The sequence below is a fragment of the Pogona vitticeps genome, chromosome 1 (genome assembly GCF_051106095.1).
Source record: "Pogona vitticeps strain Pit_001003342236 chromosome 1, PviZW2.1, whole genome shotgun sequence".
Taxonomy (NCBI): domain Eukaryota; kingdom Metazoa; phylum Chordata; class Lepidosauria; order Squamata; family Agamidae; genus Pogona; species Pogona vitticeps.
The window spans coordinates 210,239,966-210,267,610 of NC_135783.1; the positions used below are offsets into that span (position 1 = coordinate 210,239,966).

General features: G+C 42.0%; 1 long non-coding RNA gene across 1 annotated transcript; it reads left to right on the forward strand.

The window, feature by feature from the left end:
- On the forward strand, positions 1–27,147 carry LOC144583088 (uncharacterized). The gene is made up of 2 exons (XR_013536680.1): positions 1–334; positions 24,717–27,147. It is a non-coding gene; the product is annotated as an uncharacterized LOC144583088 (long non-coding RNA).
- Positions 27,148–27,645: the final 498 nt, after the last annotated feature.

Below are 27,645 nucleotides of genomic sequence, written 5' to 3' on the forward strand. Positions count from 1 at the left end.
AAGCACTTGTAAATCAACCGGCATTCTGTCGTTCGGTACTCTTTGGTCTTCGTGTTGTCCTCCTTATTTTTATTTGTAATTTTTTTGAAATTTTAACTCAAGTCACTTTATTTAAAAAAAAAAAAAACACCCCTTAACAGCTGGAAGAAAGAACATTGTACTGCCTCACCTCCTGTTCCTTGACTGCTAATACAACAATGCTGGGGATCTGTTCAATTCTACACCAAGGATAAATAAAAGATCCAGCAAAAAAGCCAAAACCAAACACCCTGTGATGGATGCAGCTAGCATGTTCCGGCACTTTCCAGAATGAAAGCCCTGCCCGTCCTGAAAGGTAAGCATGCTTTTTAATATACACACTGCTAACAAATTCTCAGCACAGATGTCTCAACTGATACATGTTCTGCTTGTCATTGGAATTCTTCCCCACCCACCCCGACTCCCTGGGGTCTTGGGGGATGAATCCATCAGCGTATTTATAAATAATCCCATTTTGGTTTATTTTTGTCCAGAGAACATTCTTGGCATAACTGAAGTGAAAAGAAACTTGGCCTGTTTGCCTCAATGGAGCCCAAGTCACCACTGCTCAGTTTTACTTCATGGGAGCTATTATTTTCCCAAGCATATTATCGTCCTGGATGTGTAGAAATGGCTTTGGTTTTCTGTGAATAGTTTCCTTCGCCTGCTTTTGCTACTAAACAGCAGCACGGGCTTGAATCCAAGGAGTTCCATGTGGTGTTCAGGAGGGTGAGGTGGGTGGGGAAGAGTCTCTTTGACAGGGTGGTCTTCCATTCACCTCAACCAAGTCTGATTTGTTTCTTAAGTTCTGCATAACCTTAGAACATTGTTTTCATTAATGAGGTGGCAAAGGACATTTGAGCACAATCAAGAGAACATGTGGCACCCACTGAAATCACTGGAAACTAAACATGTTTGAACATTTTGCGTCTTAAGAGTTTCTGAGCACTTACCTGTCTTTAGATTGCATTATTATTAAAACAGGTTTCAAACATTTCTCTAGTCTCTTCAGCACCTGCCGCACTTACTGTTCGAAAATTGCCTCACAATTATACTTCAGTAATCAGCACTGTTCCATTCAGTACTTTAATTCTTCCTTTAATCTGCAGCTTTGGCGCAATCCACAATAATTCATAATGTGTACAGACAGAAAGCGTGCAATCACCAAGTCGCATCTAATACAACCCATATTTTATAGCTTTACATTCAGCCTTTGTCTGACAAAAGGTTACTAAATATTTCAGCCCAGCTCATAAAAATAATTCAAGCTGTGCTCTTATAGAATATGTTCTATTTTTATCCCAGAAGAATTTCAAAGTTTCTCCCGATCAACCTAGCTCCTGGTTTCTTGATACTCTCTATGCCTAAATATAAATGCTCCAAACATGAAGCTTACACGTGCTTACAGCTTACAGTTCATCCAAAGACATTTGTGACCATTTTCTCCACAGAAAGACTTTTGGGGGGGGGAATGCATCAAATGGACATGTAAATCATCCCATATTATAACTATATATGTATCTCTCTTTTTTTAAAAGCACTTGTCATAGGTATGCATATCAAATGCGGTTTTTACACATTTATGTACATGGAAAGGCTTTGGATGTAAAGAAACATGTCAGGGTTTTTTCTGTGAGAAATCCACATATATAATCACAGAAATGGCAAAGTCAATAAATTTCTTCCATACATATGTTTTCCAAATAATAAATCCTAAATAACCAAATATGAACTATCAATTTTCTATCAGAAGGACAAGCTAGTTGCATAGCCCAGTGGTTTGTGTGTCTGACTGTGGAGCCAGAGGTTGGGAGCTCGATTCCCCACTGGGCCTCCTGCGAGTAGAGCCAGCAGGAGCGTAGCCTTGGGCAAGCTGCACAGTCCCAGCAGAAGAAGGGAATGGTAAACCACTTCTGAATACTCTCTTCCTAGAAAACCCTGTAAAGAATTGCCATAAGTCAGACTTGACTTAATGGCACACAATTTTATCTTCTTCAATATATATATGCTGTATATACATTTGAGACCTATAGGATTTATGACATTGGGCAGAAAGAGACTACTATCAGTTTGACTGTGGTATAAGAAGCATATATTCACATTATCTCTTTAAAAATACCTTTAAAGATATCCACTTTTTTGGGGGGGAAATCAACTAATTTTATTATCCTGCTGAGCCTGGGGTACCCAATGTGTCTAAGCATAGCCAGTGGTGAAGAATCATGGGAGCAAACATCCAGCAATATCTGAATAGTTAAATGTCCCACCCCTATGCTATGCAATATGGATTGAGGTGTTTTTTTCGCCTCTGAACCCATTTGGGGAATATTCTCATTATAACTTTCTCTTTTTCAAAGAGTTGTGTCATGAATGTCTAAGCAGAGAAGGAGAGATCCGTCAAAATAATTTAGATTTTCCCAATTTAACAGGAATTGTTACTAGAGCAAATCTGGAGCGAATTTATTCATGGACTTCTTTTTTGTTACATATGTCCCAATCCTAATCTTATTCACTGTACGTGGAAGTCTACACAGAGCTGTAGCAGAACCAAAGTTCTGCCTAGAACAGCAGAATTCAGTTGCATATTCTGGATGCAAAACTATTATGGCTTTTCCTGAAGATGGGAGTCCTTTCAGACATGTGAACGATCTGACCAGAACTGAAAGCAAGGGATGATCTTACATGAATGCTCAGTTAGAAGCAAAGCAGGAATTACCCCCTTACTTCTCTACTACTTACAATTATGCCCTCAGACTTTTCCCACAGCAGAGCACTTGGACTCAGCCACAACACTTTTCGTTGCCTCTAAATCAATGGTTCTCAGCCTTGGGTCCCCAGATGTTCTTAGACTAAAACTCCCAGAAGCCTTCACCACTAGCTGTGCTGGCCGGGATTTCTGGGAGTTGTAGTCCAAGAACATCTCAGGCCCCAAGGTTGGAAAGCACTGCTCTAAATGCATGCTTGTCCACTTCTTCTTTTGATATTTGATGCAAGGGAAATCTCAGAATGTTTCCTTTTAGTATATGTGAGGCTGGGAGTACCTCCAGAGGAACATCTCGGAGTGTACCGCCCATCTCCTCGATCAAGGACACCAAGGGACACTGGTCCACCCTGGTAGAAGACTTACAGGGACTGTGTTTGGAGAAGGATTCACTAGAGGGCGGTATTTCGGCAGGAAAGGAGGAAGATATAAAAGGAGAGGTGAAAGGGGAAGAGGGCAGTTGGGAATAGAAGAGGCAGAAGCTTGTTGGGTGCAGGAGGAGAGAAGGATGACAGAAAGAAAGGCTGGGTGGAAATAATTACAGGAGGACCCCTGGACGGGGGAGTGGACTGAGTTTAAGGTTCCCAGGGAGTACACAGAAAAAGAATGGAACAGACAGGTCTATAGAAAGCCACCCTGTTGAGGTGAGACTGAGGAGAGAGAAAGAAGAAAAAAGTTCAGAGTGTGGCAGCGGAGGGAGATCCAGAGACAAGAGCACAAACCATGTACAGAGAGCCCATGTACAGAAACCCCACAGGGCAAGCCCATTCCGGCCGAGGTTGAGGCAAAACCCAGGCAAGAAGATACGGGAGCCACAGGTGGGCTGGGGTTTCCAATGACATTAAGCACAGCTGTACACAATGAATCGGGCATACAGAAGTAGTATTCTAGAGAGTTGAGTTCATCACCCTTGCTGTTGAAAGGGGATTTGTTATGGTTCGAGGAGAAGAGAAGTGGTGGCCCATCCCTGAAGCAAGAGACAGGATCGGTTGTTAATAGTGAATTTGACGTTTAAAAAATCAATATGTTTTGTTAAATGTTCCTTATACTGAGACGCATCAGATGGAGAAAAGGGACCTGCATAGAATCACAGTATGCTATTTAAATTTTATTTTATTTTATTTATATACGGCAACATTGGTGCAAAGCTCTATTCTGGGTGATTTACAACATTAGGTAAAATAAAACACAATGAAAAAGAAATAAATCATCAATATAATGATCAAGCAACTAGATATGTACATATTTCTTTCTGTTTTATTCATTTCTCAAATGCATACCAATATGATAAATTATCATGGAGTTTTGTGATGCAATGGTTAAACTGCAGAACTGCTGCCAAAACTGTGCTCACGACCTGGGGTTTAATCCCAGTTAGCTGCCTCAAGGTCCACTCAGCCTTCCATCCTTCTGAGGTTGGTAAAATAAGTGCCCAGCTCGCTTGGGGGGCGGGGTGCAATGTGTAGCCTGCATAATTTACTTGTAAGCCTCCCAGAGAGTGCTCTAAGTTCAATGGGGTGGTGTCTAAGCAGTATGCTTTTCTTTCTTTTTAATTAGGGGAACCAAAATGTCATGAATTGTATGCAAAAATTAAAACTTGTAAGCTTTTGAAAGAATGTTCTCTTCTTCAGGCAGATGTCAAAACACAAGAAACAGCTAGTGGTACATCTCCTTTAGGATTATTTACTCCAAGACAGCCAGCTTCACAACCTTCCAATATTGTGGGAAACTCCTCTAAGGCCCAGCCACGATAAATGCTTGAATTGCTGCTGGCACTGAGATTGCAAACACAAATGTCAACGCAACCTTTCTTCCTGAGCCACTTTTACTGCTGCTTCTGTTTCCATTTATACATATGCTTGTGAATAATATTTTGCTGGAGTTCATCCAAAACGGTGTGAAGCAGAAATGTGCCTCAGGACCCTGAATGGGGGAAAGTTCCTTTCAGGGGCTGTAATTCGACTGCCATGCAGCTAAAGGATACCAAACAAGTAACTTTCTGTTCTAGACCCCTAGGAAGCAATCCTGCACTTGGCAATTGCCTTCATTTTTAAGGTGGTGTGGCATGCAAAGAGGGTGTGGGGTTCCTTGCAGAAATAAAGGGAAAGGAGCCTCTTTTCAAACTATTTGGCCTGGAAGTAGCCATGTGCCAATCCCTAATGTTGTTGTAGTTACAGCTTTTCCTGCTTCAGTTTTCCAATTACTATATATAATCTCAGGATTATAAAAGAAAATTAGGAATGAAGTTACTGTATTTGGAAAGGACAGAGAAACTGATCATAGATAAATGCCTTTGTCCTGTAATCATTCCACCAGCCAAATAGAGAAAACACTGGTTTGTTGTATTTTTGCTCTGAATGCTTTCTACATATAATGCAGTTTGATGCATTGCAAGTCCATTGATTTCAATGAGAATTACAGAGCCCCTTAGTCTTTCTCTGTGTCCTTTTCTCTGTGTCTTTAAAAGTATTCTTTAAACACACAAGACCTTGTTAGAAAATAATGCTGGGTGATGTTTGAAGGGCACCATATGCAATGTTTTAAATCCCTGGTGCACATGACAAAAATGGTACAATGCACTGAAAATTAAACCCAATTTATTTTCACAGGAGAGATTTAAGCACTTCCTTAATGCCCCCATTAAAATTAGCTGGCTCAGATCTATAGGGTGTACTCAAGCCAAGATTGTCAATTTCACTGAAAGCATTTGTAAGCAACTGCTTACCTCTGCCAAAAATCAGTGGAAATTAGAACTGGAAAAAATGCAATCTTGCATGCTTCTCCATTAACACTGGGTGGCTGTGGGGAACATGCCTGGTATCTTGGTATCTTCCACTAAGCACAGAGATCGTTTTTTCTCCCATACCTCAGAGTCTTTGAGAGCACCCTTCCTTCCTGTTCCTTTCTTTGTTAGCCACCTTTCCTGTCTCCTCCGTTTTTCCACTTTCCAGAGATAGTCACATGAATGACATATCTAAAAATCAAGATGGTAGCAACAGACAAGAATATAATGATCAAAATAAGACTAATGGACTGACAATTATGAAGGAAGGATATCTTCAAATGCCTCCTGAGAAACAGAGTGTTTATATGCTTCTTAAACATTAGGAGGGAGGCAACCTGGCGCAGCTCCACAGGCAGAGCATCCCATAAAGAAGTGGCCACCACAGAGCAGGCCCAGCTCCTAGCCTCTCTGGTAGCGCTCGCTGTTGTAATTATAGCAACAACAATCACAGGCGGAGGCTTTGGCAGATGCCAGATGAGGTGTCTGGGGACACAGGAATGTCCATGTGCTAACTTATTTGATCCCCCTTACATTTTTGGCACCTCCCTTTGAGGTGCTCTTGCTTTTCTCATCTCAAGGCTGTTGTCCTAAACTCACTTTGAATAATTAAGCCTCATTGGTGCCCAAGGGAGGGATAACAACTAAGTTTCTGTTCAGGACTGCATTACATGAACTCAGACTCGCTTCTTCTGCATGTCAATGTTTTTTTAATTGTTTAAAATGATTTTGAAAAATCCTCTCAAAGCAGCTTATATAATAACATTTTATATATTGACTCTTAATCGTGATACTCCTTTGTTTTTATTGCCTTCTATTTCTTACATAGCCCCTTTTGTCCATCCCATTCAGCGGCTTGCTTTCATGTGTGATGATTCTTTTGTTCCACTGCTCTCCTTCTATGCCACTGGTCTTCATTCCTTTTCTTCTGCTGTGTCCTTCTTTTGGAACTCATTGCCACTTTGTAGTTATTTGCCCAATTATCTTCCTTTATTTAAGAAAGAACAGTGTGGCTACAATCCTAGTCCCACTTAATCCTGAAGTAAAGTAAAGGTTGGGTGAAGGTTCTCCTTGACATTTAGTCCAGTCGTGTCTGACTCTAGGGCGCAGTGCTCATCCCCATTTCCAAGCCATAGAGCCAGTGTTGTGTCCAAAGACAGTTTCCATGATCACGTGGCCAGCGCGACTAGACACGGAATGCCGTTACCTTCCCACCGAGGTGGGACCTATTTATCTACTCGCATTTTTTACATGCTTTCGAACTGCTAGGTTGGCGAGGAGCTGGGACAAAGTGAAAGGAGCTCACTCCTTTGCATGGATTCGATCTTACGACAGCTGGTCTTCTGACCTTGCAGCACAGAGGCTTCTGCGGTTTAACCCGCAGCACCACCACGTCCCTTAATCCTGAAGTAAGCCCCATTAAAATCAAATAATACATCTAATTTTAGTCTCAATTTTAAATGAATGGGATTTTTTTTATCACAACTAACACAAGTTCCATTCATTTCAATGGGTTTGCTCTATTTAAATCTAAATTGGATTTTGCCCAAAGGGTAGTGCTTTTTAATAGATTTAGCAGACAAGCAGGATTGTGCAGCCAGACTTACTAATAAGGGCCACATTTACCTGTCTTCTCAGTTTTTGATCTCTCTTGTTCCAGATAAGATTTAATATTCTATTTAGTCTTAATTTAGGTTTTGAGACAGGGAATATATTCTGTGTTTTGCATACTACTTAACATTGAACATCATTAATAAATAGCACATTATCTCTAATTCTTACTATAACAGGGCCTGATTCTAAATACTATTTATCCATTTCAATGAGACACAAGTTTTGGTTTTTTAAGAAAATGGTTGGCATGTTTTGGCTTGCACTGATAGCTTTCCTATAATTATTAGATTTTACAAAATAACACCCTATTTAAGCAGTCTATTAAAATATGAGACTCCTCTTTCCCAACTTAACCTTGAATGATTCCATACGTGAGTTCTTTCATTTTGTTGAATTATAATTCCCCCTCTTTCAAATACGTTTTTGCCCTCCCAGATGCCAGGAGGGATTCGGGGTGAGTGACTTCTTTTTCTTGCCTCATTTGATCCCAAGCTAGGAGGTAGAAAAAAAACCCCAGGACACTTTTGAATTGCAAAATGCATGGAGCTGTACTATACATACATGAGGACTAAGCCTCAGTGAACACAGTGGGACTTATTTAACTCAGTGGGCCTTACATTTGCACATACATTATAAGAATGGGCTGTTAAATTGTCTCTTTCTGACATGATGTTTGCTTAATGTTTGGTTTTGTGAAGCAGAGCAAATCAACCTTCTATAAGGAAATTCTAAAAACGGAGGCAGCACAAGCAAAAAATTATAAATTTTAAACTGGACCTCAGATCATTAATGAAGAAGCATTAATGATGAATTTGCTCTGTGCCAAATTTAGGGATATTTGGACAAAGGGTTTTTGAATAATTGTTTTTAAAAGTAAACCAATTCCTCCCTCCCTAATTCAGAAATAGGCAACCCTCAAGCTACCTCAGGTTTAAATACTGTAGCTCATAAGAATTGAGAAGACCAATCCTAAAATATAATTGCTAGCCCCACCCTCTTTTCTTTATTTGGAAAGAATCCGGGCTGCAGGGGCTGAAATATTTATCCTCAAAAAATGGGAGAAACTGAATTTTTAAAATAACACTGAGCATATGTGATAGAGACTTGCCAGGAAGAAGGGCTTTCTAGATACCTAGAGAACTTGTTGAAAAACAGCCGTGAAAATTGCTTTGTGTTTAAGTGAGAAGTGTTCAAGAGTCAAGTTCTGGGATTTTCCTCTGCTTGGTGTCTCTTTGTGAACGGTAATGAGCAAAGAGGGTATCCTGTAGACAATCCTGACTGGTGGCATTGGCATTCAGTCTCCCTTTTGCTATGTAAGCATCCTTTTTCTTCGTTGCAGCAATATTGATTCATTTCCTGGCACTTTGAATCATAGATGGAGAAGCACACTATCCCACATTCATAAACAGAGGGTTCCTGAAGATTAAATATAGCCTTGCAAATAGTGTAAGGATAGGTCCAAGAGGCCCCAGAGCCTTGAGTGTGAATATTAATAGGGTACAGAAATGGCCAGTTGTTGCCTGTGAGAACATCTATGAAAAGAAAGATGTGGACCAACCCAAAACATCACAATACATCCAGAGAAACTGATAGAATAGCCTGGGGATATCCAAGAAAGAAACATCTGGATAAATTGTCCATGTGTAACATCCAGTATTCAGACTCATCACTTTTGAAAACATACCAGATGCTCAGCCAATTTCTACCCCTTAGTTTTTTGTTTTCTATGCCCTAACTTTCTCCAGCTGTGCCCTATGTCAGGATGAGTGAAGTGCAGAAGAGGGCAGTTGCCTTTAATAACAAAAAAGAGCTTTGATTGCATTCACCTCGTATTTCTAACACAGCTAAATGTGCTCTCCCCCCCCCCCGCATTCTAAAAATCCCTAGAACTTTGGAGTATAGAATTTAAAACTCATAAAAAAAATCAAGAGATGGAAAATGCAAAGTTGAAATCACTGTCCTACCATTCACTAGGAGTCATTCTTCTTTTTAAAAAAAAAAAAACTTTATTTTATTTAGGAGTATTCTCATCTGTCTAGGATTTACACATCACTCAGGACGCCTAGCAAGCTAAAGCCAATGATCAAATGTTAGAATGTTCTAAAAACATAATCAAACAGGTAGTGTAATTAAATACACTACAGCTTAAGAAGCAAATGCCTCTGTGCATACGTAGGTAGTTCTGTGCCATATGATGAAATGCAGTTAACACAGGTGCCAGCTTAGCCTCCGTGATGGGCAAGGAATCTCAGCATTTAAATGCAGAAAATGGGGAGATCCTTTCTCTTGTCCTCACCCTCGCTTGCGGAGGCTGCAAAGGAGTCCAGTCTTCATCAGTACTTTCCACCCAGAAGGGCTAGTATGGAAGAAGCAGCTGGAATCTTTGAGGCTTTAGAGGTCATCACCTTGACTTGATTGGAAACAATGCATTTCATGTTAGGCTAGTTTTTTTATATAAAAAAAGTCAAAAATATGTGGTCACATGCAGACCCTGCAGGATGGGTCATTCCCATATAAAGAGTCATCAGCATTCTGGGAAGGCACTTCCACATTTTTGACCAGCTACAATTTCTTCTTCATGGTCTCTGTGAATGCACACAAATGGGCTAAGGGTTAATCTGCGCCTGCGCAGAGGTCTCTGGAATCTTCTAGAGCTTAACACTTGTTCGCCAGGACCGCCCCCTAGTACACATGGTCTGCCCATCCTAACTAGTGCCTCAGTTCCTTTTTGCCACCATTGAGGTTCCTTCTCTTAGATGAGCTGCATTCACCTCCTGCTTTCAAAAAGGAATATTTCTCGTTAGAGATCTTCAGATAGTGAGATTATTTGTTTTTTCCTTCCTTCTGCTACCCCCCTCCCCCTGCCTTGAATCTCCTTCTTTATTTTAAATGTTTATGGCCTCCTCTGGACTGTTTAAATGGTGCACTTTGTGCTCCAATAAAATCCCATTCACCAACGGTCACGATTCCTGACTTTTCTGTTTGGGCGAAGCTCACCAACCGGCTTCTTGCCCTTTTTGTAAAACGTTTTAAAAATAGGTACTTAAAATAAAGCAGCAACACCTACAATCTTATTTCTGGGAACGTTCCCTTCATCCCATACCAACGATGGCGCCTTCACCACCTTTTCAGGTTCAATCGGCTTCCCCTGGAGCCTCAATTGCATCTTCAGTGAAATCGAAATCTAAGTCTACCACGGGTGCTTCGGCCCTGAAGTCTAGACCAGTACCAAAGTCTCCTCCGGTACCAGACAAACAGTCCAAAGCAAAGAAGCCTCTGAGTCTCGATCCTCCAAACACCAGAACAATAAGACAACCTCTTCCATCCCGCTACAAGAGCAGCAAACTATTTGCCTCGATTCCATATCTGTAGAAGATGACGATTATCTGCCTCCACCTTCAGGCCAACCACCTTCGCCTCTCTTGGCTCAGTCCCCCTCATGGGCTAATACCTTGGCTGACGTTACATTACTGCCTCATTATGACCACTTGAGCCCTTCGGGTTGCTCTGTCTCTGAGTGCCAGTCAGATTCAGCTTCCACCGCTGATCCACAACCTCCATACAAGCGGACTAAAAAAAAAAAAACATAATACACAAGAGAATGGTCCTACTGATATTGATGCTCCACTTCCACAGACATCGACAGGATTACTCGCATTCCATGGTTCACTTTCACCGCACCGTCATGCCAAGAGGCACCACACGGACTCTCTCAGCAGACTCAGTTCGCAGACACATGAATGGTCCCTCCATCTTTCGTCATCTAACCATTCTGGGGACAATCACGCATGGACATTTTTGCATCAACAGAAGACACAAAATGTCCCCTCTATTGCTCCAGAGCAGGGATAGGCCCTGGCTCCATCGGAGATGCTCTGATGACACCATGGGTGTCATGTCTAGTTTACCTCTTCCCTCCGATCCCTCTACTTCTAAGGACTATCATCAAGCTGCACCAGGAGGGTTCCAATGCAATCCTCATTGCCCCGTAGTGGCCGAGACAACCATGGTTCACCATGCTCCACTCCATCTCCATAGACTTCATCCGTCTTCCCACAATACCTCACCAAGAATCAGGGTCAAGCCTACCACCCAGATCTTCTCGCACTCCACCTCCCAGTGTGGAGAATTCACCCTTGATAGCTGCCATCCTAGCAAAGGCTAATAGAGTTTTGTCAAGAGAACAAGCTGGTCATCACAAACACTCTTTTCCAACAACACAAGAGGCGACTCTACACATGGAAATCAACAGATGGGCAATACCGTAATCAGATTGAGTATATTCTCTGCAGCCAAAGATGGAGAAGCTCTATACAGTCAGCAAAAAAAAAACCCGGGAGCTGATTGTGGCTCTGATCATCAGCTTCTCATAGCAAAATTCAAGCTTAAACTGAAGAGAGTAGGAAAAACCACTGGGATAGTCAGGTATAGTCTAAACGAAATCCCTTATGAATACACAGTAGAAGTAAAGAACAGATTTAAGGAACTCGATCTGGTGGACAGAGTGCCTGAAGAACTTTGGATAGAGGCTCGTAACATTGTACAGGAGGCAGCAACAAAAACCATCCCAAAGAAAAGGAAATGCAAAAAAGCAAAGTGGCTGTCCAACGAGGCCTTACAAATGGCAGAGAAGAGAAGGGAAACAAAATGCGAGGGAGATAGGGAAAGTTACAGAACATTGAATGCAGACTTCCAAAGAATAGCAAGGAGAGACAAGAGGGCCTTCTTAAATGAACAATGCAAAGAAATAGAGGGAAATAATAGAAAAGGAAAAACCGGAGATCTGTTCAGGAAAATCTGAGATATTAAAGAAACATTTTGTGCAGAGATGAACATGACAAAGGACAAAAATGGAAGGGACCTCACAGAAGCAGAAGACATCAAGAAGAGGTGGCAAGAATACAGAGATGAACTACGTATACTATTTGGATATCCCAGACAACCCAGATAGTATGGTTGCTGACCTTGAGCCAGACATCCTGGAGAGTGAAGTCAAGTGGGCCTTAGAAAGCTTGTCTAACAACAAGGCCAGTGGAGGTGATGGCATCCCAGTTGAACTATTAAAAATCTTAAAAAATGATGCTGTTAAAGTGCTACATTCAGTATGCCAGCAAGTTTGGAAAACTCAGCAGTGGCCAGAGGACTGGAAAAGATCAGTCTACATCCCAATCCCAAAGAAGGGCAGTGCCAAAGAATGCTCCAACTACCGTACAATTGCACTCATTTCACATGCTAGCAAGGTTATGCTCAAAATCCTCCAAGGTAGGCTTCAGCAGTATGTGGACCGAGAACTCCCAGAAGTACAAGCTGGATTTCGAAGGGGCAGAGGAACTAGAGACCAAATTGCTAACATGCACTGGATTATGGAGAAAGCCAGAGAGTTCCAGAAAAACATCTACTTCTGCTTCATTGACTATGCAAAAGCCTTTGACTATGTGGACCACAGCAAACCATGGCAAGTCCTTAAAGAAATGGGAGTGCCTGACCACCTTATCTACCTCCTGAGAAACCTATATGTGGGACAGGAATCAACAGTTAAAACTGGATATGGAACAAATGATTGGTTCAAAATCGGGAAAGGAGTACAACAAGGCTGTATATTGTCCCCCTGCTTATTTAACTTATATGCAGAATACATCATGCGAAAGGCCAGACTGGAGGAATCCCAAACTAGAATTAAGATTGCCGGAAGAAATATCAACAACCTCCGATATGCAGATGATACCACTCTGATGGCAGAAAGTGAGGAGGAATTAAGGAACCTTGTAATGAGGGTGAAAGAGGAGAGTGCAAAAAACGGTCTGAAGCTCAACATCAAAAAAACTAAGATCATGGCCACTGGTCCCATCACCTCCTGGCAAATAGAAGTGGAAGATATGGAGGCAGTGACAGATTTTACTTTCTTGGGCTCCATGATCACTGCAGATGGTGACAGCAGCAATGCCATTAAAAGACGCCTGCTTCTTGGGAGGAAAGCAATGACAAACCTAAACAGCATCTTAAAAAGCAGAGACATCAACTTGCCGACAAAGGTCCGAATAGTCAAAGCTATGGTTTTGCCTGTAGTGATGTACGGAAGTGAGAGTTGGACCATAAAGTAGGCTGACCGTCAAAGAATTGATGCTTTTGAATTGTGGTGCTGGAGGAGGCTCTTGAGAGTCCCCAGGACTGCAAGGAGAACAAACCTACCCATTCTGAAGGAAATCACTTCCCTGAGTGCTCACTGGAAGGACAGATCCTGAAGCTGAGGCTCCAATACTTTGGCCATCTCATGAGAAGAGAAATCTCCCTGAAAAAGACCCTAATGTTAGGAAAGTGTGAAGGCAGGAGGAGAAGGGGATGACAGAGGATGAGATGGTTGGACAGTGTCATTGAAGCTACCAGCATGAATTTGACCCAACTCCGGGAGGCAGTGGACGATAGGAGGGCCTGTCGTCCTGTAGTCCATGGGGTCACAAAGAGTCAGACACGACTAAACGACTAAACAACAACAATCCTAGCTCAGGCTAGAAAACCTGCTACTACGCAGTTGTACTGATATAAATGGGCTGCTTTTCATGAATTTGTAACTCAATGTCATCTCGCTTCTGCACCTACAACTCTTCACACCATGCTGCAATTCCTCACTCACCTCTCCAGCAAGCATTTGTCCTTGTCTACCATCAAGGTCTATCTCTCCACTATAGTAGCTCATCAGCTGCCTGATTCCAAAACCTCTTCACTCTTTCGTCACCCTATGATAAAACAGTTTCTTAAGGGGATCCCCAATCTATGACCCACCAGACCACAGCTCCCTCCGCAGTGGTCACCACATACTGTTCTACGGAGCCTAATGACACCCTTTTGAACCTCTTGCCACAATGTCTGGTTGCCTTCTTGCCTACAAGACCCTCTTCCTTGTGGCCATTACTTCTGCTCGTAGAGCTTCAGAACTTGCTGCACTCAGTCAACCTACCTTTTCTTCAATTTTATCCAGACAAGGTCACTCTTTATCCCTATGTTTCCTGTCTTCCAAAGGTTGTTTCTGAGTTTCATCTTAAGCAACCCATCATTTTACCCACCTTTTTTCCATCACCTGTTACTGACTTGGAGTGTTCTCTGCACCTCTTAGTCATTAGGCGAGCGTTGGCCTTCTATGTTTCAAGGACCGCCTCTTTCCGCAAATCCAAGAGACTTTTTATTTCTCCGCACTTACCACACAGAGGATGCTTTATCTCTTCCCAAACCATCTCTAAGTGGCTTGAACCATTCGCTTGGCATATCAGCTGGCTAAAAAGACTTTTCCAGTTGGAGTTAAAGCTCATTCGATGAGGGCAGTGGTTACTTCTGCAGCATTCCTGTCCCTGATATCTGCTATGTGGTCCACACCGGCCACCTTTGCCTCTCATTACTGCTTGGACCTCTGTGCTAAGTCAGATACTGCATTTGGATGAGCAGTCCTGTCATCTGTTCTTCCATGGCATCCCTCCTCCAGTCAGGTAAGCTTGTTAATCACCCATTAGTGGGCATTCAGAGAGACCCTGAAGAAGAAAGAGAGGTTATTTAACTGTAACCGTTGTTCTTCTAGTGGTCATCTGTGAATCCACACTTCCCGCCCATCTGCCTATGTCCATCATGTCTGTTTCATTTTATTCAGTGGCGGGCAGTTTGGGAACTGAGACACTAGCCAGGATGGGCGGACCACGTGTGCTAGGGGGGTGGTCTTGGTGAACGAGTGTTGATCTCTAGAAGATTCCGGAAACCTCTGCACAGGCGCAGATTAACCCATTAATTTGAATTCACAGATGACCACTCGAAGAACCAGAGTTACAGGTAATGGTTCTCTTTCTTAATGGAGCCTACAGTCAAGAAATCAGAAGAAGGTTGAGATTGAGCAATGAAGGATTTAGAAAAGATCATCAAGGGTAAGGATGTTTCCCCACATGTACAGGTGTAAAAGCTGGACAATGAAGAGAGATGACAGAAAAAAGTTTGATTTGTGTGGAATATGATGCCAGAGAAGAGCTTTGCAGATACCTTGGACCTCAAGAAAGATGAACAAGTGGTGCTAGAGCAAATCAAGCCTAAACTCTCCAGATGAAACTAAGGCTGGCATACTTTGGACACAACATGAGGAGGCAAGATTCTCTAAAAAAAACAAAAACATAATACCAGGAAAAATTGAATACAGCAGAAAAAGAGGAATATCAAACGTGAGATGGATTGTTTCCATAAAGGAACCCACAGCCTTCAGTTTACAAAACCTGAATAGGGCTGTGGAGAACCCTAAACGGCTTGGGCCCTGGATACCTGGATACCTGAAGGACCGCCTCCTTCCATATCAGCCTACCCGGCAGTTAAGATCTAGCCAGGGGGCCCTTTTGAAAGAGCCGTCCCTCAAGGAGGTAAGAGGGATGGCTTGCAGACAAAGGGCCTTTTCGGCAGCTGCCCCCAGACTATGGAATGCCCTCCCGACTGAGATTCGTCTGGCGCCGACGCTGATGACATTTCGGCGCCAGGTCAAAACCTTCCTGTTCCAGAAGGCTTTTAACTGAAATAATATTAACTGTGGGTCTGATGGCAATTTTATATATATTTTAATTGTATTTTAATTGTACATATCTTTATTGTATTTTAAATGCTGTAAGCCGCCCAGAGACCTTTGGGTAGTGTGGGCGGCATATACATTAAATAAATAAATAAATAAATAAATAAATAAATAAATAAATAAATAAATAAACTTTCATTCATTGGGCTGCCATAAGTCAGAGGTGGCCTGACAGCACAGAACAGCAGCAGCTTCTTCCAAAGGTAGCCTAGCCCCCCCCCCAAAAAAAACACACACACACAAACATTGCTGCATATATTTATTATTTTGCCACATAGAACCCCTTGATGTTGCACTACCTCGGGCCATTGGTATGTTGACAGTACTGGCAGAGATCTATCTGTTTAACTGGGCAGCTATTATGTACATGGGATGAGATCCCCCCCCCCCCCCAGTTTAAATAACTAAGTAAGACATTGGTAACACCAGGCATTGGTAACATAATAAGCAACTGCCTATTTTATAGTAGCCTAATCAGCATGGCAGCCCAATCTTGGAAAATAATGAAAGACAGTACCAAAAAAACCTCTGGAGCACGCTGTGCAACATGATACCGAGTTTAACATCACTCCACAGTTCACTGCTTAAATCTGATCTATTTTTTAGGATGATTATGATGGCCAAGGAAGACAGGCTTCCTCAAAATTGCTGGTCTGTTTGATTGCCAGCACCCAAGTGGAAACGAGGAAGGGGCAAACTACATGATTAGAAGCCCTGTGTGATGCATCTTCTTCTGGACGGTCCCACTTTGCAACGCTGGTGGGAAATCGTTTGTATTTGAATGTGCATGCTGTGTAAACCGATTTTCCTTCTCCAAAACAGCAGCTAATGTATTCTACAGTCAGAAAGGGGAAAGAGGCCTACCTATTTCATTTGGGGAAATACAAGATTTAGAAAGTTGTACAGCAACTGCCCCTCTGCCCCTCCCCCACTCCATCTCTATTTTGTATCGACCCTACAGAGCAGAGTGAGCTGCTCCCACATTGGGGGGGGCAGGGGGCAGGTGTTGCACATGTTGATCCCCTAGAACTTGGAGAGCTGTACCCACTCCAGTAACATCCCCCCCAAAAAAATTCTTATAAAATGTAGGATTTTTTTTCTGGAAAAAAAAACATGTTTTAAAATTTTTTTGGGGGGGGGAGTTGTGGTGGCCTTAGGCATGGTGGTCCCCTCAAAATAGGGCAAAGTTCACCCATACTTTTTAGAAGGTATAAAGAGACTTTGTGAGCCCAGATGTTCTAGAGTGGGCTGCTGCTGCAGACCTCCTTTGTACTGCTCGGGTGTTGCATATTTCTCGTGCCTTGGATAAAGGGATACAGGAAATGCTAATCAAATTTGCAGATGACAGAAAAATTGAGTGGAATAGCTAATACCCTGGAAGACAGAAACAAAATTCAAAAAGATTTTGTTACTCTCAAGCACTGAGTTGAAAACAACAGAATGAAATTCATTCATTCATTCATTCATTCATTCATTCATTCATTCATTCATTCATTCATTCATTCATTTGATTTTTATACTGCCCATCTGGCAGCCAAGGCCACTCTGGATGGTTTAGGTAAAGATAAAGGTTCCCCTTGACATTTAGTCCAGTCATGTCCAATTCTAGGGCACGGTGCTCATCCCTGTTTCCAAGCCGTAGAGCCAGTGTTTCTCCGTAGACAGTTTGTGTGGTCACGTGGCCAGCACAACTAGACATGGAACACTGTTACCTTCCCACCGAGGTGGTACCTATTTATCTACTCGCATTTGCATGCTTTCGAACTGCTAGGTTGGCAGGATGGTTTACAACAATATAAATAACAATAATGGCAGAATGACAAGATATAGAACAGTTACCAAATAAAATTTAAGAAATATACAATGAATAGTAATAAGGAACACCAAAAACATTCATAAAATAAAAAAGGAAGATAAAGTAGAATAAAAATAAAAGTAAAAATAAAAAATTAACAGAGCTAAGGACAAAGTTCTATGCTTAAGGAAATTAAACCAAATGCACAGTTACAAGATGGGGGATACTTGGCTCAGCAGTACGGCATGTGAATCCTGGAACTGTTGTAGATCACAAGCAAAATATGAGACTCCAGTGTGATGGGACTGGAAAAAAAGGCCAATGGTATTTTAGGCTGCATAAACAAAAGTATAGTGTCCAAATCTCATGAAGTACTAGTTCCCCTCTATTCAACACTCATTAGGCCTCATCTTGATTTTAAGAAGGATGTTGACAAACTGGAGCAAGTTCAGAGGAGGGCAACAAGGATGATCAGGGAACGTGAAGCCAAGCCCTACGAGGAAGGATTGAAAGAACTCGGCATGCTTAGTCTTGAGAAAAGGCTGAGGGAAGATATGATAGTACTTTTCAAATATTTTGAAGGGAGTTATACAGAAGAGGATCAAGATCTGTTCTTGATCATTCCAGAGTGTAGGAAACATAATAATGGGCTCAAGTTAACAGGAAGCCACATTTTAGTTGAATATCATGAAAACTTACTGTTACAGCAGTACAGCAAAGAAATCAATTACCTCAGGAGTTGTTGGGCACTCCAATTCTGGAGGCATTCAAGAGAAAATTGGACAAACCATCTGTCAGATCAACTTTGTTTTGGATTCCTGTGTTGAGCAGGACACTGGGCTCAATAGCCTTACAGTCCCCTTGCAACTCAATTACAGTGGTGCCTTGCTTAACGATTTTAATTGGTTCCAAAAAAATTGTCGCTATGGGAAAACATCGTTAAGCGAAACGCGGTTTCCCACTGAAATGCATTGAAAACTGGATAATCCGTTCCAATAGGAACGAATTGCCATCCTTAAGCGAAAATCGCCATAGGAAACATCACTAAGTGAAACACGGTTCCCCAATTGAAATGCATTAAAACCTATTCAATGCATCTTAATGGGGGAAAAAAATCAACAACAAATTAAAAAAGAGTCAGAACAAAGTCAAGTTAGTTTAACAAAGGGTTTATTAAGTGCACCTATGATTTCAAGCATTCTAAACATTTTTAAACATTTTTAAACATTTAAAAACAGCCAAACTGTCATCGCTATGCGAAGCATGGTCCCAAACATCGCTATGCAAAAATTGCCCATAGGGAACATTGTTAAACGGAGCGCAAGATCGCTCCGAAGAAGTTATCGCTAAGCGAATTCATCATTAAATGAAGCGCTCGTTAGGCGAGGCACCACTGTATTCTGATTTTATGATTCTATGTGGTGGGCGTACTCACACAAAGGAAGAAGTGTAACTCACTTGCACTTCTCAAGGTTGGGCAAGCAAGGTCTTAGAATTCTTATTGTTGTTTAATTTTAGTTACAATCCACTAAAGTCAGCAATCAACTTAAACCTTTTTATTTCAACCTGAATTTTACTGGTCATTGTGATTGTGGTCATTATGTTAACATACCTAACAATCATCGGCAAACGAATTTGTTCTTGACAAATGCATACGCAAACCTAAAGACCAATGATTTCAGTGCAAAGTTTGCTACCTTAGCTGCTTACCGGCAAGATACTAAGAAATGGTTCTCTTTGGACCACAAAGGCTGATGGTAAATCATTCACCTACGCAGGATCTGGAAAACAGATATCGCTGAGGGCACTGGGAACATTTTGAAAGTCATTGATGTATTTATATAATGATCTCATGTCTGAACCTTTTCTATACAAACAAACATACAAAAATCACATTGGTCCTCCATAGAAATTGACTCAGATGTCTAATAGTCCTGCGTGCACATAAATAAAAGGAGCACTCCTATTTTATCTGTGTTACCTATTCAGACACTTATTTCCTATTAATCAGGCTTAAGCATTAACTCTACATGACTGGCTCTTTTTATAGCAGACAGAATGTAGTTAAGTGTGAGTGATTCAACAGCTATGTTGACATCCGAGAAGCAAGACCGCATAACCTGGGCCGCCTTCTAGTGTTGATGGCATTTGAAATGCCTGCGAACCGTCAGTCCATGAATCTGGCAAATTATGCCAAATCACTGAAGTGTACAAGTGATGACATTTTGCTGATGTTCAGCAAAAAAACTATGGCGAGGGGAATTTCCAATTCATAATTTACTCTTTTTTTACATGGGTGCTTTGGTGTCATCACTGTCTCATTTTTGAAGTTTGGAACCAGGATATATGAAGGTTTATTTCAGGTTTCCTAACACTACAGGTATTCGATACAATTATAAAGTTATGGTTTATATAATGAAGTTGGAAACATAGAATGTGTCCTTTCAGGAAAAAACACTGTGTCTCAGCTGTTTCACGCACCTTGAAATCAGCTGTTCTGGTTTAAGCACATTGCAAAGCAAATGTGAGACCGAGGGAGTGCGGAACAGAACAGAAGCACTTGCTTATTCTGAATTATTAGAAAAACATAGACCATTGGCCAGGCAAGGGTGATAGACATCTTCCAAATTTTTACGTACATCGGTAGTCCTGGATATTAATATTAAGTGCGCTTGTAAATGAGCTGCTGCAAGAAGGGCACACAGAAAAAGCAGCATGTCGGTCTTGCAGATTCTACTTGCATCACTCCTAGAAAGGCAAGGTAGGTGCTTGCAAGACATGATATCCACCTGCAACAGCAGTATATCTCACTGAATATCCTCAATAGAGATCCATTGCCAAAGGCACACAAAATGCAGCCACACACCCCACTTAAAGACCTGTGGTTTCATAAGTATGGTAGTTTCTTCGCCACCGCAGATGCAGTTATTTCACACCATCAATGTGTTTGTTGTTGCTGTTGAAACTCTGTCCTCTGGTGATGAGCTTCTCCGTACCTTCATGCTTGGGCCTCAGACAGCGTAGTAGAACGTCCCAGGGCTTGTGTTTTCCAGGCAAAACCTTTGTATACATTGGCTCGCTGACACTCTGGTGAAGTAGAAAAGTAGCATTTTGGAGGAGAGAATGAATAATCACTCTCTCCAGCCTATTGGCTTGCATAGCTGAGCAGTAAGGAAAGTTGTCTCCTACAACTTTCTTTACTGCTTAATAAAATCCCTCAAGGTTCCCCATGTGAGCCTGAGGGACTTTATTATGCAATATATAAAGTATTTATAGGATATAATTAGGTTAAGTCAATTGTAAAGGAAATTAACCCAGGTATTATAAATACTACTCTCTTAACCCTTTTCAGTGAAGTGGGCCACCATGATTATCACACATTCTCTCATGGAGATTATTAGTGTGGAACACCTAGAATTTTGACTTTAGATACTTCTAATGTTTTGCAATTCTCACATAAATACTATTCACAGCAAATACCTCTATAATTAGCTTCAGATGGTTACATTTACAGATGATGAATTTTCTGTCAGCAACAGCATCCTTCCCAGAAGCCTTAAACTTTGCAATATTCTTGATGTACCCTTCATAAAATGATGCACAAGATGAGCCAGTAAAAGAAGAATAGAGGTCTTGAGCAAAAGGCAACATTGGAAAATAATCTGTATCATAACATGAGAGAAAGCAGAGATTCCTTACCAACAACTGACCAACTCATTATGAACTGGAGAACTGGGAAATTTCATCTAAATTAGTTCATTCCTAAACCAGACAGCCAACAGATTCTGATGCTTTATGGTTACCAATAATCTCCTTCCCCAAGACACCCAAACACATCCTAAGCAATAAGCACAAAATGCTGCTAAATAAGCCAAGCAACTGGAGAGCAATATCTGCGCTGTGCTGATCAGCAAAAGCAATTTGATGACAGCTGTGTTTCAAGCTAATGCTTTCATAAGGAATTATTTGCAAGGAACGGCTTGCAAGTGTCTCATTGTACTCGATTCTTGGTTTCTAATGATTCTGCTCACATATAAATGTATTTTTAAAGGGGGGAAATTGCCAATATGTCACAAACTCCTGTGACAATCTGAGCCCAGTGATTCTCAGCATATCAAACAAGATGTGTGTCAGCTTAGCCACGACATGGAGCTTAGAGTCTTTGTATTTGCGAAGGCTTTCACGGCCGGGATCTGATGGTTGTTGTGGGTTTTTCGGGCTCTTTGGCCGTGTTCTGAAGGTTGTTCTTCCTGACGTTTCGCCGGTCTCTGTGGCCAGCATCTTCAAAGGACTGGAGTAGGAACTGTGTCCAACAGAGTTCCTACTCCAGTCTTCTGAAGGTGCCGGCCACAGAGACAGGCGAAACGTCAGGAAGAACAACCTTCAGAACACGGCCAAAGAGCCCGAAAAACCCACAACAACCTTAGAGTCTTTGTCAGAGGGAACAACAATGCATGTTCTTACCCTGCTTGCCTTCCCTGTTTCGGAGTCAAGATTGCTATCATCAGGCGGGATTTTTGTATTTTTCAAGTTACTGCACCTGACAATCATTGGGTTCTAGTCCAGATATTCTCCCACAATAAGTCCACAAAGTGTCCTCCATTGCTATAGCAGTTTTGATGGATGATTATGGTGACTTGCTGGATGATTTTATTTTAGATAACTGCTTCCCAATCTTGGGACCCCAAATGTTCTTGAAGTACAGCTCCCAGAAATCCTGGCTAGTACAGCTAGTAGTGAAGGCTTCCTGGAGTTTTGAAGAACTTCTGGGGAGTTCAAATTTGGGAACCACTGTTTTAGAGGTCTGGCTCTATTCGTCGCCTTGTTTTTATTTTCCCCCCCCCCCAGGCTGTAACCGTAGTTTATCTGAAAATAAGCCCCATTATTGATTTAATGTATTTCACAGTAGAAAAGTATATTTTCTCCCAGACCCAGAATGAGCACGAATGCCATCAGCTGAACTGGCTGCCCTTAGTAATTGTAATTGTAATCAGCTCCAAAAAAAAAGTGATGGCTTTGCTTGCTTGCTTGCTTGCTTGCTTACTTACTTGTTTTGACTCAATTTCACTGGGGAGAAGCCACTGTGACAACCACATTTTCCGGAGTTCTTATTTCCAAAAGGCCAAACAAATCATTCTGACATTAGACTTTATGTCATTGCTCATCTGTGTGAACAGAGCCTGTGCAAGTTACTTTTCCCCTCTACTATAGGTCCTTGAAATCCCAGCTAGCAGCCATAATAGCTGTGGGATTCTGGGCACTATACTCCAAAAAAAAAATGTAACTTAGAAGCGTTGTGTATAGCATGCAAGTTATCATTATATCACAGGGATAAATCTGGAGTGAGGCCTGTTTGCGTAGTCATCACACTATAGCCTCGCTTTGGGCACTACACAGTTTGATGGGGGCAGGGTGGGTGGGAAGGAACTATCTTCTTTTACTCTCAGGCAGCAAATTCTCTTGGGATTCTGGCCACTAGCATCTTTCCAGCACTGGTCTCCATGCATTTGGTAGGAAGAGACACAATTAAAAACCCTTCCATTATCACAGGGCTGAACTTAGCTTAAGGGGAGGTGAAGCGGTCACCTCAGAAGGCAAACCTTGGCTGAAATCCAGCAGTAAGTCACAACTAGAGTAGGCCCATTTAATTAATGGAAACTTACAGAGGAGTTGACTAACCAACTTCGCATTGATTCCAATGAGCCCATTCTGTTTACAATTGATTACCGGTTCTAGTCCTTGAGTGCAGCACAGAAAATTGTAAGCCATTTTTGCTGTTGTTATTATATTTTTACTGCTAAGAATGGGGAAATGTACTTGAGGCATTTCCTGGCTCCTGTGCTAAAACAAAATGATTCACTTTGAGCACTACACACTTTGATGAGGGCTGGGGGTAGAAAGGCACCATCGGGTTTTGTTTTTGTTTTTACTCTCAGACGGCAAACTCTTTTGTGCCAGCCTTGGTTTTCACTTCAGCTTGTACAGACGCTGTGACGCCTTTCACAAATGGTGCACATATCAAGTGTAGAGACAGCTGGTGCACCCCTATGGCAGGTAAAAGAATTATACTTTCCATACATTCATGACTGCCAAGTATTCAGTCTGTAAACCAATCAGTTGAAGTGTGGCTCCTTATATTTTTAAGTGTTCCCAGGCTATTCCTTGACTCACGGCCCTATAGATTACAATAAGGAACTGGATTCTACAAAAGGAACTCTTGGATGTATAAAGGAGATAAGAAATATTAATGGCTAAGGTGGGGAAAAAGAAAGCGCTTCAGTGAGCATGATGGGATATAGGAAAAAACAACCCAGACAGAAGGAAAGTTTCTTGGGCTACAGAAGTAGTATGAATGTTTGTGTGGCTATACTTTTAAGAGTCTAGCTCAGTGGTTCCTAACCTTGGGTCCCCAGATGTTCTTGGACTAAAACTCCCAGAAGCCTTCACCACTACCTGTGCTGGCCAGGATTTCTGGGAGTTGCAGTCCAAGAACATCGGGGGATTCACGGTTAGGAACCACTGGTCCAAGTGACTAATTAGACCAGTGATTCCTATTGCTACTCCCAACCATAAATGATATAGCAAATCTGCTGCTGACTTGTAAGTAAACCCTTTGGTAAATCTCATTAATTAAATGCACCAATTCTAGCTGAGATTAGGAATTAGGCCTATGTAATAGGTGTGACAATGATTCTAGACAATTAGAATATAAATACAAACAAATATGAAATTTATGCAGCTGGCTTATGTGGAACAATACTCTTACCACCATGACAGATTGCCTGTAACATACTTAACCATAGACTATGAGTCAACAGTCTGCCTTTACTTCCTGTGTTACAAAACAGTGCATGGAGGTATCCTGCCTTTGCATCCATTTTTCACACAGTATCAAGCAATGATTAACCATGAGGTTGATAAAACAACTTGGGGGGGGGGATGGAGCAATTAACAATAATGAGCAAACCAAACTGCTTTTAAAATGAACTATGTTTGTAACCAATACTTTTCAGTAATTGTTCTTTCCTGCTATTTATGATGATGAGATTTATTATGTACATATTTTACACTGCAATATTGCTATTACTCTAAAGACACAGATTAGATGTGTGTACCTGATTTCACATTTGAGATTTCAAAGACAAATAATTTTGGACAGATGACTCGTCATGAAAATTCAGCTATGTGCAATGCCTGCGTCTGTACTGCAACTGAATTAGGAGACCACGATCCTCATCTGGATTCTGAATGAAAAAGAAAAATATTCAACCAGCTGAAGCTTGTAAGCCACACTTAAACACTTTTATGTAAAATATTGTTGTCTTGTAAAGGCAATTGGCTTTGCCTAATTCCAGATCTTTTTCTCATAGGAAATATGCGGGAAACAAGTTTTTGCCCTTATGCCCTGTTGAGTCAGAGACTTGGGGGAGAACTGAAGCAGTTGAGTTCCCTGTTTTTATTTCTGGTGGGCAATACATAAACTGCAGCTGTTGAAGGGACCAACTGTTCGCCTATGTAGTGGTTTTGGCTAAATTGCTATCCACTGAATGCAGCTGGAGTGTGTGGGTTCAGGATTTAGGTGCCAAGTCCAAGGAACCTCACTGGAACACTTCCTCACTGTAACATCCTTTGGCTTCCAACATCCTTTGAGCTCAACCAATCAACCAACCACCTACCTTCTCATCAGCACCAGGTCATGCCCTGTCTCTGCCCTGAAACTGAGTACCTCAGGCAGGTCCCTTAAAACCATCCTACTCACCCAGGAACCCAGACAACACTCTGCGGTCAAAGACACTTGAATGAGTGCATCTTTTTTATGTACACACATCCCTTGTGAAAGCACTTTATTGAGAGAGAGAGAGAGAGATGCTGAAGCAGTAGATGACTTTCTTTGTCTTACTACTAATAGGTGGTTTTAAGGGGGAGGCTCTCAACCAAATACCAATACTTTTGGGACCAGACAATGCCCAATGCCTTTCTGTTAGGGCCCAGGATAACCAAAGCTCTTTGTGGCAAGTGTCTTTGAACTCTAAAAGTGCAGGTGGGTGAGCAGAGGAAGGCAGCTCTCAAGGCAGAAAGGGAAGAGTCATTTCAGCCATGGGAAAATTCCTTTTCCACCCTAACAACAATAAATAAGACCTAGGAAATCCCCTGGCTAGACCTACCAACCTTAGGAATGCTCATCGTCATGCTGCCTGGGGCACATAAAGAAAGGCCAACGTGCCAGACAGGGATAATGTTGCCTGTGCTTTCTCTGTGCCAGAATAACGCAGTGAGATCCGTCCAAGCCCAGCGTTCAAAAATATTTGTCTGCGAGTAAGTCAAACCTGATCACTCTGAATGAAATAAAAGCATTGCAAAATGGGAAACACCTAAACGTTTAAGGAAAAATAAACATTAAAAACTCATAGAGAAGGGACTGAAAATGAGATAGGAATTGAAAATGAAGGTGGGGGGTTCATTTTGCTTGTCACATACAACTACTGTATACTACATAATATTTCACTGTATAACGTATTTTGGCATGGCTGCAGCTGTGTCCTTTGTTGCTTGTTTGAGTGTGTGCTAAATTATCACATGCCTAAGGTATTTTCAATGGATTATATCCAATAATGATATTATGCGGGTACTTTCACATGCTCAAGGCAAGGCACCCAGGTGTTTGTTTGCTGTTTCCTCCTACAATAAGCCCCTCAGGATGGTAATTGGGACAGGCTGCTCCTGGGGGTTTTTTGCCTCAGGATGCAATGCAAACCGTACCTCCCCCTTGCATGCATCAACACCCATTGTGGCAGGACCTGGAGCCTAACCCTATCTCCTGAACCCACTGGGGGCCACACACCCCACCACCAGCAGCAAATGCAGTGCCACACTGCAAAGAGAAGTGCCGATGGTAATCTTCCAAAAGAGGTATCCTATTAAACATCAAGCCTGGTGGTGGTGGTGGTTAGCATCAAAAAGTAGCATTCAGTTATTTTTTTTATTGGCAATTAATTATTCATAGAGAAAATATGATAATTTCCAGAAATATCAATAAGATCAATTGTGCATGTTCCAATGACAAATTCTCCAACTCCCAGCTCCTGAACCTGCTATGGGATAAGCCTTTGCTTTGTCTTGATCAAATGCCACCACCAAGTGCTTTAAATCTTAAGTACCAACAGAGAAGCATTTACTCCTCTCTTTTCAGGCCAGTTCACTCACCAAGAGCAAAACATGGACAGGATGTGACTTAAACAGATGTTTGCAGTGTTGTACAATGCAGCAGTGGTCGTGTGAATGCTCCCACATTTCACCAAACAAGAGATGTGCACCTTTGTTGAACATACAGGCCAGTTGCCTGTTGCCTCAATGTAGACCCAAAAGACAACAGCACAGGGATCAGCTGCATGACTGGTCTTGCAACCAAGGGGAGAATGGGCATGAGAGGAGGGGATGAGACTGTGTACAGTATATAATTGCCTTTCCACTCTGCTTTTAGGGAATAGAATACTGACTATCTTCTTGTCCCATTGTTTGGATTCTCATTGGCTTCCAAGCTACTCACCTTAGTATAAAAGTAAAAATGAAATAAAATAAAATTCAAAAAATTGTAAAAGACCATTTGAAACAGAGAGCTACTATGCCCCTTGACCCTTCACTTTGGTCATTGTACAGACTAAAGATGGGCGCAAGCGGGATGGTTCATGGTTTGTGGCTACCCACAAACTATCACAAACCCTGCAAAAAAGGAACCAGTTCATGGCAGGGTTCATGCTGGGGGGGGTGGTGGTACTGCTCGCCCATCTGCCTCCTACCCATTGCCCCGTCGCATCCCTACCTGTCCTGCCACCTCCTTGCCACCACCTCTTCTGCTGCCACTGCCACCACTGTCGCCACCAGCTGAGTGGTGGGCACTTGTGCAGAGACAGCAGCCAGCTATAGGATGGGAAGCCAGCTCTCTGTCTCTGACAATGGTGGCAGAGGAGGAGGAGGAGGAGGCAACAGCGGCAGGACCAAGAAGAGAGGCAACGGGGGCAGTGAGAATGGGGTCTGTGTGCACGCATCCATTTTGCCAAAGCGTAACAAAATGCCAAGGGGGGAACAGT